Source organism: Brassica napus, chromosome C6 (genome assembly GCF_020379485.1).
Source record: "Brassica napus cultivar Da-Ae chromosome C6, Da-Ae, whole genome shotgun sequence".
NCBI classification, from domain to species: Eukaryota; Viridiplantae; Streptophyta; class Magnoliopsida; order Brassicales; family Brassicaceae; genus Brassica; species Brassica napus.
Window position 1 is genome coordinate 3,193,313 of NC_063449.1, and position 17,018 is coordinate 3,210,330.

The following is a 17,018-nucleotide window of genomic DNA, read 5'->3' on the forward strand; positions in this document are numbered from 1 at the left end:
CAACCAATTGATGGATGGCGATTCTTTGTGAAAGGTGGGAAAATGGACTGTGTGGTTGATTTGGAACATGAAAAGTGTGATTTTGGTGTCTATGCAGTAGAGAAAATACCTTGCTCTCATGCTATAGCTGCTGGAACATCTGTTGGTTTGCATATCTCCACACTTGTATGTCCAGTGTACTCAAAGAATTTTCTTTTTGCAGGATACTCAGAGAATATATATCCTTGTGTTGGACAACAAGTTGAGGAACGCACATGCTTTCCTCCGGAAGTAAAACGTGGTCTGGGAAGACAGAAGAAATCAAGATGGCAATCTTGGTTGGAGCTATCCAGGATGAGAGGACGCAAACCCCGGAAGCAACACATGGCTTATAGATGCTCAAAATGCAAGGAAAGTGGCCATACGAAACCACAATGTAAGTCGTCCAGTGATTAGTCTTCCAGAAGACTTTCCATTAAGTCGTCCAGTTAGTCGTCCAGGGTTTTTTCTTCCAGAAGACCTTCAAGTTAGTCGTCCACTGTTTAGTCTTCCAGAAGACCTTCAATTAAGTCTTCCAGAAGACTTTCCATTAAGTCGTCCAGTTAGTCGTCCTGTTAGTCGTCCAGGGTTTTTTCTTCCAGAAGACCTTCAAGTTAGTCGTCCAGTGTTTAGTCTTCCAGAAGACCTTCAATTAAGTCGTCCAGAAGGTCGTCCAGTTAGTCGTCCAGGGTTTTTTCTTCTAGAAGACCTTCAAGTTAGTCGTCCAGTGTTTAGTCTTCCAGAAGACCTTCTATTAAGTCGTACAGAAGGTCGTCCAGTTAGCCGTCCAGTGTTTAGTCTTCCAGAAGACCTTCAATTAAGTCGTCCAGTTAGTCGTCCAGAGTTTTTTCTTCCAGAAGACCTTCAAGTTAGTCGTCCAGTGTTCAGTCTATGTACTAAAAATTTGTGTTATGAACTTATCTGTGTCAACTTCTTTGTCAAATTGCACTACCAAACAAATTTGAGATGGTCTTGCCCTTTATATTATCCGAAATATAGTTACAAAAGGTCACTGCTCAGAAGACTTTCCAGACTACTTATAGTTAAGTCGTCCAACATTCCAGACGACTTAACTGTAAGTCTTCTGCGCAGAATATAGTTACAAAATAGGGATCAAGTTCAAATACAAAATAGGGATCAAGTTCAAATACACACATCAGCCTAATCTATCATACAAAATCATCTAAAGTGGCCTATTTATCACCCGTCATACGTACCCAGGATGTCATCCATGTCCTTGTTTTCGAACTCATGCGCGTCAGGAAGCTCTTGAAATATATCCACCGCCATCTTATCCCTCATACTCTTCCCGTTGGCCTTAGCAAAGTCTTTTTTACTAAACTCTATCCCAAGAGCATGACATTCAATGTACTTTAGAGTGTACACGCCACAATCACCAGCTCGGGCCGGAGGTATATTGGTCGGTCTCTCATATGTGAATGGCTCCAGGCTGTATTGGGCACGTAGTTCGTCTGAGGAAGCGCACTCAACAAGCAGATAAGGGACCATGTAGAGAAAAGGCTCCATTACCACATCGAGTTCTTCTGGGGAGATACTGGAACAAATGCTGTCAAAGACGACTATGTGCCTCTTAGGGATCGATATCCAAATAGCAATCCAATGACTGTCGGCGAAGTTTACTGGCGCATAGATATCATCAATATCCGTCCCCCAAACCTTGTTCGATTGGCAAAATGATGGTATAGTGCCTGCATAATAATTCCACGCCCCACCAGGGAGTCTTCTTCCTAAACCGTTTTGATCGGGTTTCGAGTCCTTAAAATCCTTGAAGTTGAATCTCCATTGCTGAGCAAAGAGATGATCAAGGAAGCACATTCTCTCGGTCCTGAAATGTTGTGGGTTAGCATTGTACCTCTTCCTCAGCACATTAATCCAAGCATCAATATGCTGCATATAAAATAGAGTACAAGTCAGAAGATATCAGACGACTTAGTGGTAAGTCTTCTACGTAGATGACTTACCAGACGACTTACAAGTAAGTCGTCTACGTAGAAGACTTACCAGACGACTTACAAGTAAGTTGTCTACGTCATAGCAGAAGACTTACACAGTCCTCCAGCCACTCTAGGGAGGTTCGGAGGATTTGATACCACTAAGTTCTACTTTAACGTGGTTTTTTATCGAGAGCTGTTCTATAATAACTGCAAACACAAAATGTTGAAAAGCAATCAGGTTTTATGGGAAAAGCAAGCTGTTATGTGAAAAGCAAGCTATTATGGGAAAATCAAACACTTACGGACAAGATTTCAACCACTCAGCGAGCTCCTTCAACTTATTCTTGTCAATTGGTGCAAAAGGTTTATAGCCTGGATAAAGCTTTCTATTTGAAATGATCACTCTTTGCACGGAAAAGTGCCAAAGCAGCATCCTTCTTTTCTAGATATCTAGCATCCTCCTTCTGTAAATCTGAAACAGTGGATTGATTTTTGTCCAATAGAACAAGGCTCGGTTCTGGAGCTTTATCTTCCGAGGAACTAGCATCTGCGGGCACAGCTGCGGGCACATCTGCGGGCACATCTGGACCTTTATCCTCCGCCAAGCTCTTCTTTCCCGCGTTCGTCCCATTGACACTTTCACTATGCAATATACAAGATGGGTTTATACAATAATAACCAATGAGTGTCTTCAAACATGAAACAAAATACATATAAAATCCAAGGATTTGTTACTAACCCCGGGTTCGAGCGTCGGTTTAGGTGGAGAGGTAGTGTTTTGAGATGATGTCCCTTTCCGTTTTGTGGTGATACCAACCTTCTTCTCCACAGCTTCCACCCTTTCCGACAGATACTTGATCTCCTTAAGGCACGTCCCAAACCTTTCCCTCATGGCATCAGCTATGTCCTTGAACATGGTTTTAATATCCTCTTTGGTCAAACCACCAACAGTCGTAGTCACCTCTTCACTAGCCTCTGCCGCTGCCTCTTCACTAGCTTCAGCAGGTGCCTCTTTACGAGCTTTCTTCCGAGGTCTTGGACTGTCTTCCTTCACTACCTTTTTCTTCGCTGGACTCACAACCGCCGACTTTGTATTGACCCAAGTACCGGTGACTTCCCAACAATCCATGGTCCACTTCCACGGTTTCTTCACAAACATGAGTTTAATTATGTTCTCCGCGAGCGGGTCTTCAACATCAAACTCCCATTTTGGAAACATTTCACCAGTGTCCTTTTGAACAAAGTTGATCACCCTAGTCTGCAGTAAATAGAAGATATGAACTTAGATATTTGACGGATTAAGAAAGATGGAAAGAAAAGACTTCACAGACGACTTATAATTAAGTCGTCTGGAAAGTCTTCCAGCTGGACGACTTAGTAGACGACTTATAATTAAGTCGTCTGTAAAGTCTTCCAGCTGGAAGACTTAGTAGAAGACTTATAATTAAGTAGTCTGGATAGTCTTCCCAGACGACTTAATTATAAGGCTTCTACTAAGTCATCCAGCTGGAAGACTTTCCAGACGACTTAATTATAAGTCTTCTACTAAGTCGTCTAATTGGAAGACTTATCAGACGACTTAATTATAAGTTTTCTGCGAAGTCGTCCAGATTGAAGTAAATACCTGACTGAGGATAGCCTCTTTAAACTGTCTGCGTCCTTTGCGACCCTTGTAAGCCAGTATCGGGGGAGACGGATTGTTTGGGAGAGGATTACCAAAAGTAGCACCCAATTCCGGAAGAGCTGTGTACACCCAGACCTGGAGAGCTTGCGCAAACCCATTAATAGTGTAACAACCCGAAATATCTCTGCCCTTCACAGAGTCCATCAGCACCTTAAACGCGACTCTCCCCCATGGATAATTCTCAAACCGTTCTAGCTCCATCACTAGCCTTGCCAGACTAACCCGTGTAGGGGTTGAATACTTTCTCCCTTCAATGTATCCAGTGAAGATGGCAAGGTACGCGAGCCGCTTGCGATCATCCCGAGACCACCCTTCGCATCTCTCAAGTGCTGCTATTATCTCCTGAGTAGATGGCCCAGCTTCGACATGAACTCCCAGCATCTCCCAAAAAGAAGTCAACTCCTTTGTAACAACAGAGTGAGGTCTCTCAAGGTCCTCGATGTACTCGCAGTTTAGACAAGTGAGGTGTTCAAACTCTAACAGTGAAAACCTCACGGGTTCTGGACCAACGAGACTCCACAGCTCATACTTCTTCTTTATGTCCAGCTGGAAACCGAGCATGTAGTGAACCAGCCTTGAAGCCCAATCAAATCCCAGCTCTTGGAACTTGATGAAAACTCCCAACTTCGACTCCTTCAGCTCTTCATATTCGTCATCATGAAGAGCTTTCTTTAAAGCAGCATGCAACGTCCAACAAGTATGATACGGAATGCTATGCACTGCGGGGGGCTCTTCCCCTAATGTATATATCCTACGGGGGAGTTCTGGTATCTCCATTTTTTTTGCCTGCCTGCAAAACAATTAAAGACAACCATCTCAAACAATCAAAGACTTATAATTAAGTCGTCTGGCAAGTTTTCTAGCTGGAAGACTTCCCAGACGACTTAATTATAAGTCTTCCAAGACTTCCAGTTTTATATTCATCTTTTCCTCAATCAATCACTCGACAGTAAGAGATATAACTTACCGGCGGCGGAGTTCAAAGAAACGCCTCTGAGAGAATGCGCGCTAGGGTTTCCTCTCGGATCTTAAATAGAGGAATCGTCTGTGAGAACGGTGGTGAGAACGACGGTGATAACGGCGGAGAGATAACCGGCGGTGAGAACGATGAGAACGATGAGAACGATGGATTAGAGAGAATCAACGGAAATCGTCTTCGAAATCGCCTTTGAGAGAAACGGCTTCTGATTTTCGATAAACAGTGAAAAAAAAACACCTTATATATGGCCGGTAAATAATCCGGTTAGGTTTAAAAGTACATTGTAAAATTAAAGGTTTGGTCCGGTTTGGACGACTTACTAGTAAGTCGTCTGTTGAATACTGTACATCAGACGACTTACTAGTAAGTCGTCCCAGACCCTAAATTTAACCCCTAAACTAAATTGACTAAATTAACTAACTAACCACGTTATAAACCCGTAGTTATACTTAAATAGTGTTTACTATACACAGAATTAAAACACTTAGGTAAATTTTAAAGTTTTCAAAAAAACATTTATGCATTCCAAAATCTAACCCTAAGAACACATACAATACTACAACATATGTTGGCAAAACCTAAACCAAAGAATATCATGACTCACTACTTTCACTCATCTATGTTGAAAACAATTAACTTTTGGTATATCTTAATTTATATCTCTTAAAACATATGTTAATTACATGATTTCAATTTTTCGCTTATCAAAATATTTTTTACAAAATTTTTAAATTATTTCTAAGTAAAACTAGTCCAGATAAGTCGTCTGGACGACTTTCTGGTAAGTCGTCTGGACGACTTACTGGAAAGTCGTCTGGGCAGACGACTTACGGGGGTTAGAAACGTAAAAAAAATTCGGTTTTTTTGTTTGTTCACAAGTGGTTGGTTGTAATTTCAATAGTCTTTTAGGTTACTTTTGCATTTGATTCAAGTTTGGGTTAACCTTTGTGTTTGAAATCAAGTTGTGAGTCATATTTGGCAATTTTCCCTTATTAGTCTGAGTGTTTTTATGTAATTAAAAAACGAACAACAGAAGGACAAACATAATATACATAATTTGTCATTCAATATTTATACATGTTTTAACCAGATAAAAATATTTGCACAAACAATCTTCATACTTAGTTTGAAAAGAATAACTATTGTAATTGTATAAATTTAAGTTTTACTCTGCGCAGGGCACAGATTATCACCTAGTAGATTATTTATTCAAGAGACTTTCATTAGATTGACGTTTTATACTAATGATATGATACTAGCTAGTTTAATCGACGCTTTGCGCGGGATGGGCTTTGTATATACAAATTATTTTTATGTACTATTACTTATTTTATTTTACATATTATGAAACAAAAAAATAAAAAAATATAGAAACCATTAACTATTACGTATAAAATTAAATTGGCGCAAAACATAAAATCAAAGCAATCATTTTTGGTTATTTACAATTATTTTATGGTAAATAAATCTAAAGAGTAACTTTATCTATTTTGTATGGTATATGATTAAACTTAAACGATATTAACATATATATATATATATATATATATATATATATATAATTTAATATGACTATTTAATAAATCAAACTTTCTAATCATATGGTTGTATGATCATTTCTATATTTCTTATAACGAAAATTTAAACCATTGATAACAAATTTTCAACGTGTAACTTTTAATATTATTAATAATTATAATCGTTTTTAAAAATTTTATATAAATTTTTAAATTAAAATATTAAGTTTTCAATACTTTTTCAATGCAAAATTTTGCATGATAAGAGCAAGAGTGTTTGTCACTCGATATCTGATTAAAGCGATCATAATGAGTTTAATCGCTTGAATGCTCCTTGAGCTCGCGCGTTAAAACTGTAAAACCCCGATCTCGTCTCGAGATGAAGGAATATCAAATTATGTTAGGCTTGATCCCTCAACATAGTACATAGGAAGCTTGGTCCATTAGTGCAGCCCCAGTCCTTGTCTCTTCTGAGATAGTTTGATGTAATTCGATATATGGTGGAAATCCAGGTCATCAATTTGTCTTACTAAATATATACTCGGAGAGGGTCTTAGACCACCTCTATCAGAGGGTCTAATGAAAGGGTTCTAAAGAAAAAAACAAAAAATAAAATAAATCAAAAATGCATTTAAACAATAGAACCGGTGTAAAACATGGTGCTTTAAGAATCAGTAAACATTTCTTACGTGTCCATCACCCATTGGCTATCACCCATCTCTCTTTCCATCTTCTTCCTCCTCTCTTTTCTCGTTCTTCTTTCGATTTTCTTACCCAAATTATGCTTGAAGACGAATCAAGTATTCTTCTGAATCTAATAAAGGTTTTTTAATTTCGAGAATTACGTTAATAGACTTGTTTTACTTACTGTTTTTGTTTCGTGGTGGAGTCGGGCGATGTGTGGAGCAATCAGGGAGCCGTCGAATCTTTGATGAACACCTTGCACGTCGATTCCACATTCCGCCAGGATCTTTACCGATACCCGACCAAATCTGTCTCCGACGCCATCGCTCGCTCGCACAACTTTATCCGCATGGAAGAAGACACCAGAGCAAAGTTCGCAAAAGAAGCAGCGGCCAGGCAGCGAGCCCCCCGAACGAACGATACCCGCTCTGAGCCTCGCCAGCATTTCTCCGGTGGAAATATCACTCAGAAGCGAGGCTACGTAAGTTCGGTCGATGATGAGGAGTCTCCAAAATCAGCAGCCATCACGCGAGAGAAAGGCTGGAATCACTGGGATCGAGACCCCGCCTCGAAGCAATCAAAGTCGACCGAACCAACGAGTTCAAACTCCGAGGAGCCAAGGAAATGGTGTCTCTACCACAAAAGGGATTCCCACGATACAAAAGAATGCAAAGTCCTCATCGGGCAATTCTTCGACGGGATCACTAACGGGACGATTCAAATGCCCACTTCTCCAACGACACCGAAAAACACCAAAAGTTGGAGTAAGAACAAGGAGAAGAAGGCACAGAAGTCTCAACAGAACACGGCCCCGAGCGAGGAAAGAGCAACCCCTGAGCGCACTCCTGTCAACAACGTTGGCCCCGCCAACGATTCGTCAGAAGACGAACATCCGCGTCGCCGGCGACGAGTGGAAGTCATACTCTCTCGCCCTTGCGACTCCTCTGACGACGACTCCTCGATAATGCAACCAGATGTACGCGACAAACTGAACAGCACGGTCGAGCAGTCTCTCACTCCCCCGACAGCAGACAAAGACCTGCGCACCTTACTGAAGCGAAAGAGTGCTACGAACGAGCACGTAGGAAGCGCCAATCTCGGCGCGACCATCTCCAAATCCAGCGCCAGGAGTATAGGTCAAAACGGCGACCTTCGCGACCAGCTCAATTCAAAGGCCAACGACCTGCGAATCCAACTCAACCGTTCGAAAGGATCCGATCTGCGACGACGTCTCGAATCAAAAAAGAAAAAGCCCGCAGAAACTCCTCAGTTCGAGAACACAACCGATGATTTAAGGAAGCAACTCGAGTCAATGCGAGCTGCCCACACCCCGCGCATTAGCGTCATAATGGGAGGATCACCTCCTTGCGGCGACTCAGTTCGAGCTGTCAAAGACTACAAGCGACAAGCCACCGCCTCCAAGAAGTGGCCACCTCCGGTCGAAAATGATCACCAGATCACTTTTTCGGCACTAGATACCAAGGGTGTCCACATGCCGCACAACGATCCTCTCCTCGTCGACCTCGACATCGGAGAATGCCTAGTCGCGAAAGTCCTTATCGATACCGGCAGCTCAGTCGATCTCATCTTCCGCGACACACTCGACAAAATGGGAGTCGATTTAAGGGATATGAAGCCTTCTTCTCGTACGCTCACTGGCTTCAACGGAGCCTCGGAGCAAATGATCGGAACAATTCGTCTTCCAGTATACGCAGGTGGTATAACCCGTACCGTCAAGTTCTCCGTCATCCGAGCCAAAGCACCATATAATGCCATCCTCGGAACACCATGGTTGCATTCCATGAAAGCCGTTCCCTCGACGTACCATCAATGCATCAAGTTTCCCGGCAAAGACGGTAAAACACAGACGATTCGGGGAGATCAACAAGCCGCGAGAGAACTGCTAATTGCAACTGTAAAGATGCAGCAACAGACTTCCCTCGTCAACTCCGTCGGCAAACTACTTCACAAGATATACCCCCAGAAGGAAGAAGTTCGCGAAGTCGCAATTGACGAATCCGACCCAACGAAAATCATCCGAGTGGGCGTCTACCTATCCGACGACATATGTTCAAGGATCATCTCTTTCATCAAAGATAACGCTTCAACATTCGCCTGGAAGACCTCCGACATGAGGGGGATCGACCCCGCAGTTACCTCCCATGAACTGCATGTCGACCCGACGTTCAAACCCATCCGACAGAAGCGACGGAAACTCGGTCCAGAAAGATCTAAGGCAGTGAACGACGAAGTCGACAGGCTCCTCGACGCGGGTTTTATTACCGAAGTTCGATACCCCGAATGGTTAGCCAACCCGGTCGTCGTCAAAAAGAAAAACGGCAAATGGCGCATATGCGTCGACTTCACGGACCTCAACAAAGCATGCCCAAAGGATAGTTACCCGCTCCCTCACATCGATCGTCTCGTCGAATCAACCGCCGGTAACGAACTCCTAACCTTCATGGACGCTTTCTCGGGATACAACCAGATCCTGATGCATCCCGATGATCGCGAGAAGACGGCATTCATCACCGACAGAGGAACTTATTGCTACAAAGTGATGCCCTTCGGGCTAAAAAACGCCGGCGCGACTTATCAGCGACTCGTTAACCAAATGTTTGCTGATCAGCTTGGTAACACCATGGAAGTGTACATCGACGATATGCTAGTCAAATCGCTCAAGGCCGACGACCACCTAAATAACTTGCGCGAGTGCTTCAAAATCTTGAACGACTATGGGATGAAGCTCAACCCGGCCAAATGTACCTTCGGTGTCACCTCCGGGGAATTCCTCGGCTACATCGTCACTCAGCGAGGAATAGAAGCCAACCCCAAGCAGATCTCGGCGATTCTCGACCTTCCAAGCCCGAAAAACAGCCGCGAAGTGCAGCGACTAACGGGACGCATAGCAGCTCTCAACAGGTTCATCTCGCGATCGACCGACAAGTGTCTTCCCTTCTACGAGCTGCTAAGAGGGAACAAGAGGTTCGTCTGGGACGAAAAATGCGAAGAGGCGTTCAATCAACTCAAGCATTATCTTACGACCCCACCAGTGCTATCGAAGCCAGAAGCCGGCGACACACTATCTCTCTACATCGCCGTCACATCCTCCGCCGTCAGCAGCGTATTGATTCGAGAAGATAGGGGAGAACAGAAACCAATCTTTTACACAAGTAAAAGAATGACAGAGCCTGAAACGAGATATCCAACACTCGAAAAGATGGCCCTAGCCGTCGTCACCTCGGCGAGAAAATTGCGACCCTACTTCCAATCGCACACGATTGAAGTACTATCCAACCAACCACTCAGAACGGTGATGCAAAATACTAATCAATCGGGACGGCTGACCAAATGGGCGATGGAACTGAGCGAACATGACATAGTATACAAGAATCGCACAGCAGCAAAGTCACAAGTCCTTGCCGATTTCTTGATCGAGTTGACGCCAGAGCTGGAGCAAGACCTCATCTTACCAAGTGTAAACTGGATCCTCCACGTCGACGGTTCTTCAACGAGTAAAGGGTCAGGAGCAGGAGTGCAATTGCAATCGCCAACAGGGGAACTCATTCGGCAATCATTCAGTTTTGGTTTCGCGGCATCAAACAACGAAGCTGAGTACGAATCCCTCATCGCGGGGCTCCGTCTCGCAAAGGCGGTGAAAGCCAAAAGAATCAGCGCCTACTGCGACTCTCAACTCGTCGTAAGCCAATACCTCGGCGATTACGACGTCCGCAACGAAAGGATGGACGCCTACCTCAAACTAGTCCAGGATCTTACGCGAGACTTTGAGTTCTTCGAACTCACGAAGGTTCCTCGCGGAGAAAATGTTTGTGCCGACGCCCTCGCCGCTCTGGGAAGCAAGCTACACGACCAAGTCAAGAGGATAATCCCGATCCACAAAATCGAGAAACCAAGCATCGACACGAAGGCAGAACAGGCCGCGATTATAGCAGCAATCGACGACGCAATGGACATTGACGAAGTGGAATCTCGCTCGCCAGATGACCACCCAACAGATTGGCGCAAAGAACTCATCGATTACCTCGCGGAAGGTTTACTGCCCATCGGGAAATGGGACGCCCGGCGATTGAAACGACGCAGCGCACACTACGTCGTCATGGACGGGGAACTACACCGATGGACTGCAACAAAGGTACTACTCAAATGTATCGCCGGTGAAGAAACGAGACTCGTCATGGCCGAAACACACGAAGGAGCAGCAGGCAACCACTCGGGCGGGCGAGCTCTCGCATTAAAAGTTAAAAACCTCGGATTCTACTGGCCAACCATGAACGCCGACTGCGAGACATACGCGCGCAAATGCGATAAATGCCAGCGTCACGCCAAAACCATACACAGCCCAACGGAGTTTCTCCATACATTGACTGCTCCATACCCATTTATGCGATGGGGAATGGACATCATAGGTCCGATGCCGGCATCTCGACAAAAGAAGTTCATACTGGTCCTCACCGATTACTTCACCAAGTGGGTTGAAGCCGAAGCCTACGCCAACATAACCGACAAGGAGGTACAACGCTTCGTCTGGAAGAACATAATCTGCCGATACGGACTACCTTACGAGATAATCACGGACAACGGTTCGCAATTCATCTCGCATCATTTTAAGGGCTTCTGCGACAGATGGCGCATTCGACTCAACATGTCGACACCAAGAAACCCGCAAAGTAATGGTCAAGCCGAATCAACGAACAAGACCATCATAGACGGTCTGAAGAAACGACTCGACTTAAAGAAAGGTTGCTGGGCAGACGAATTAGATGGTGTCCTGTGGTCCCACAGAACCACTCCTCGCGGGGCGACGAAGACTACACCCTTCTCAATGGCATACGGCGTCGAGGCAATGGCTCCCGCAGAAGTGAATGTGACGAGTCTGCGCCGATCACGAATGCCACAGAACACCGAACTCAACCGCAACATGCTCCTCGACGCACTCGACGACATCGAGGAAAAGCGCGACCAAGCGTTACTCCGTATCCAGAATTACCAGCATCAAATCGAAAGCTATTACAACAAAAAGGTCAAGTCACGTCCTCTCGAAATGGGCAACCTTATCTTAAGAAAGGTCTTCGAAAACACTAAGGAGTGGAAAGCCGGCAAGCTCGGAGCCAATTGGGAAGGACCATACAAGATAGTCGAAGTCATCAAGCCAGGAGTATACCGCCTCGAGACTTCAACAGGCGAAGCAGTACCGAGAGCCTGGAACGCCAAACATCTCCGCCTCTTCCATCCTTAGTCAAAGCAAACACCAACCCGAGTAAATGCGCCCAAAAGGCCACTTTTACTCGCCAAAAAAAAAAAAAAAAAAAAATGCGCCCAAAACCAACTCGCCAAAAAAAAAAAAAAAAAAAAAACTACGAATGGCTTGATTCCCGCAAAGGGATACGTAGGCAGCCCAAAGAAAAAGGGTCCAGCCGAAATAAAAAAAAAAAAAAAGGAATCGATCTCAGAAGCAGACGATCACCTAAGCGATGCCTACACGAGCACGCCCCGGCTCCTCGAACAAATGTATCGGCACTCGCATCCCACGTTGAATAGTCCCGATCAGACACATATTCACGGAAATCGACCGCGTTGCGACCGAAACCAACACGGCCGAGACAATGACTCCGATTCATCCTAAAGACTAAGTAAGGTCCGACCGACCAAACGCTTGAAAAAAATCAAAACCGTCAAAGTCGAAAACTCCTCCCCGAGAAATCGATCTCAGAAGCAGACGATCACTTAAGCGATGCCTACACGAGCACGCCCCGGCTCCTCGAACAAACGTATCGGCACTCGCATCCCACGTTGAATACGTCTCGATCAGACACATATTCACGGAAATCGACCGCGTTGCGACCAAAATCAACGCGGCCGAGACAATGACTCCAATTCATCCTATAATTGACTAAGTAAGGTCCGACCGACCAAACACTTGGAAATTACGGTAGGATCGACTTGGAACCGTCAAAGTCGAAAACTCCTCCCCGAGGAATCGATCTCAGAAGCAGACGATCACTTAAGCGATGCCTACACGAGCACGCCCCGGCTCCTCGAACAAACGTATCGGCACTCGCATCCCACGTTGAATACGTCCCGATCAGACACATATTCACGGAAATCGACCGCGTTGCGACCAAAATCAACGCGGCCGAGACAATGACTCCAATTCATCCTATAATTGACTAAGTAAGGTCCGACCGACCAAACACTTGGAAATTACGTTAGGATCGACTGGGAACCGTCAAAGTCGAAAACTCTTGATTAACAATTAAAACTCAAAATGGCAAACGGTCGCGACTCAAAGAGATCGACCGAGACAAAGTCATAATGAGCTTAAAACTATAACGATTCGACATCTCGAGTCAGCATTTCACACCGAACGAACAGAGTCATTTCAAATCTTGAGAAATCACGATTTTTGATAGACAAATCTAAGTTGAGAGATTCAGTTCGGTCACTAAAAGAGTTCGAGATGACAAGAAAATAACAAAATAAAAGCCTCGAAGGCGAAGGTTCGAAAAACTACAACAATGAGTCATCTATGACTCAAAAGAAAACAACAAACAAGGAAAACTAAGCTTCCCGATCACTCTCGCGATCATTAAGCGCGGAAAGCTCCGAAGCTCCGACGCTCGATCCTCGGGCAATCGGAAGGACTTGCACCGCAGCATCTTCCAACACCTTGCCGGTGTCTTCTTCGCCTCCTCGAACAGTCAAAGGATTTTCGATACGAAGCGTCGTTTCCTCGCACCCTTCTCCAACCGGGCGAGTAAACGAGACATGAAGATTCGCCGCGGTCTCCGAGTCAATTAAGCCGGCGTTGGAACCAAACGGATCGAGGCCCGCCAGAATCCGGGCATCCACGAACTGAGACTCCAACGTAAGAGGAGAGAGTCTAAAGTCTCCCTCAGGGATCTCGCCAACCTTCAGCTGCTCGGCCTCTTGTTCGTACTTCCTCTCATACTCGACGAACATATCAATGGAGGCTTGCGGTATGTCGTTCCCGGCTCCCTTCAAGGCCTCGAGGCACTTCCTAGTCCCAAAGGCTTGGCTGTAGAGTAACCGAGCCTCGTCGTAAGGACCCCGACGCTCCTCTCGAGAACGAATCCTGGCAAAGCAACGATTAGCCTTGGCGGCCATTTCCGCCTCTACTCTCCCCCTTTCTCTCGTCACCTCCAAGATTCTGGAGTCTCTCAGACGTTTCATCTCTCGCTCGTGCGTGGCGGCGAGTGAAGCCCTCTCACTCTCGAGATCGGTGTTTTTCTGTTCAAGCTCGCGGACGGTTCGTCGAGACGAATCCAGCGCAGCTTTAAACTCGTCGCGTCGAGCAGCGGTGCGGGTCATCACCCCGTCGAGCCTCTGCAGATCAGCCCTCAACTCGTTCAGTTGACGAGCAGACACCTCTTCCTTCTCAGCGAACTCTTTTTTGGCCCGCTCGAGCTCCTCCAAGGCTCCTTTGAGGGCCGTGTCGTATTTATCAATCACGACATTCATCGTGCTATCACCCTGAACGCGCGACACAACAGAAATCGTGAGAAGTTAGGAGTCAAAGGATTCAGAAAAATCGTAAGAAGTTAGGACCAAGCCGTTTACCAGCAGTTTGACCCTTGCAGCTTCTTCGTATTCACCCCCGAAGATCAGGTCCTTCACAGCAGGAAGAGGTTTCGCCCTCCCTCTTAGTTGACGGAGAAACTCCCCACATTTCTCCGGAACATATACTAAGGGAGCCGGTCCCTCGTAGTGAAAGGCGACCTTGTCGGGAAAGTTGAATCCAGGAGCCCTCCTTAGAATAGCAGAGCCACCGGAAGAAGTGCCGATCTGGACGGCCCCTCCTCCGACGGGAATCGGAGTTCTCTCGCAAGGAAGCGTCGGGACAGGGGACTGCCTCTCATCGTCGCCTTCATTATTTCCTCTCCTTATCAGGAGTGGCGACCCCTCGCTATCCCCTTCGGAATCATCCGAGCAAGCGACATTAAGAGAAGTCTCGCGCTCCCCCCCTTCACTCACTCTTTCCTCGTTATTCCGTCCCTCCGAGGCTTCGACCTCAGAACCCCCTTCTTCGGGTTGGATTTCTTCTCCTCGAGCATCTTCTTCCTCTTGCTCGATTTGCTCGTTGGCGTTTTCCACCTGCTCATCGGCATCTCCCAACTGCTCGCCGGCGAACTTCTTCTTTGTCTTTTTGGGCTTGCTCTTCTTCCGGGGCTCAATAGAAGGAGGGGCCTCGCTCGTCCCCTCGGCGCCCCTCCCGGCTCTCGAACCATCGTCTCTTTTTCTTTTCTTGCCCTTCCCCGCAGTTCTGGCACCGGAAGGGAGAGCCTCGCCAGAACGAGGAACCGCTGCTGGGGGTCCTTCCCCGCTAGCCAGCCCCAGCTGGGCCGCTATTATTACGCTCAAGTCAGGGAGAGTGCCCATCTTCTTCGCCTCGGTAATTTGTTTTTGGATATCCCTCGGGAAGATGTCCAGTCGCTTAGCACGAATGGGAAGAACGGTCGGGAGGTCGGATCTCCACCTTCCTGAAAACATAAGGCAGAAGAGTCAGGACGTAAAAAAAATTTGCGACTAAAAGAGCACAGTCTAGAGGTGCGAGAGAACGTACTTCGAGCGATTCGATCTTTAAGCCCACAGATCCTTTCCACGGATATCTCAGACCAGCGATAGACTCGAAGCAGAGCGACGGCGCGAACACTCCTCAAGAAATCTTCGGGATAAGCTGGGGAGGTAGGATGGCCGACTGCATACAAAAAAAAGGGGTTGGTCAGAATCGACAAATCGCTTACGGTTCGCAATAGAGTATTCTACCGCAAGAACGGTTCCAAAGAACTCGGTAATCGTCTTGGGGAGGCTCCTCGAAGGCCGAGCTGTCGGACTTAAGGAAGAAGTAGGAGCGCTGCCAATTCTGCGTCTTGTTCGGATGACCGGCACATATGTTGCAGTTTGGTCGCATCTTCACCGAGTAGGTGCCATCTTTCATATCGGTTATCGAGGTCATCTCCTCGAACGACCTAACGCTCATCGGCATGTCGATCTGCTCCGCCAAAACCGACAAAGTAACCGCTAGACGCAGCGAGCCATTCAGCAGCTGACTGATCGCGAGATCCCGACGTCTGGCGTATGCTGTGATCAGTCGCGGGATGGGGAACCAGCAACGAGTGTCCTCCTGAAAATAGGATTCGTACACCGTCTGGTACCCCATCGGAGGAGACCAGGGTCTCTGCGCTCCCGTGGGCACAAGGAAGGTCACGCCTACGGCACCCGCAGCCCGAAGAACCCTCTTCACGCTTCCAAGAGTCGACCTCGTCTCCTCTACGCCTTCCCAGTCCTGACCGGCCAAGAAGGCAGGACGCAATAAGTCGGGATGAAGTTGAGGAAGCTCCTCGAAAATTCCATCGGGGTAAAAAGTGGTCGGGAAGAACTCAACCTCAGAATCATCGCCATCCGAGAGACCAACCTCCGCAGGCCGAGCTCTCAGGGTGATCGAGTCAACGGGCATCGCCCCGCTCTGACCGTCTCTCGAACTTTCCACTGCATCCCTCGCAACGACGTTCTGACATCCTTCTCTCGCGAGTCTCGCAGCATCCGCAACCAGAAGTCGATGAGAGCGAGATAGATTTGCCGTGTCCATCATCGCCTCGCGATGAATCGCCTCCGAATCTACGACACGACTCCCGTCGGGATTCCTCGTCGGATTCGACGTCGCTGCGGCTGCCTTTCCTTTCGATTGTTCCGATAACCTCTGACCCGACGACATCGCAGAGCGAAACAGCGAAGAACGTTTCGAACAAATCTAACAACGCTTAGAGAGATAAGGGAAAGAGAGAGAAAGTACCTTTGGTCGCGGAGAAAAACTTGAAGGAATGGAAGGGGATCCGCGTATTTATAAGGAAAAGAGAGGGGAGAAACTCGAGGCGCCATCATTAGGTCTATTCGGGCCTAAACGGGCCTCGAAATCCGCCCTAAAAACCCAGCGGACCCTCGCGGCGTTTCAACTTCTCGATTCATCTAGAATTCGAGGTATCGTCATTAAAGCCTAAACGGGCCTTAATGGGCCTCGAAACTCTCCCAAATATCCAGCGAACCTTCGCGACGAACCCTTTTTACGACACGACGACCAAAAGGAGAGATAAAAGCCTCTGCTGCTCGCTTCCGAGAGGGCAACGTTGTGTGACTCGCCGACC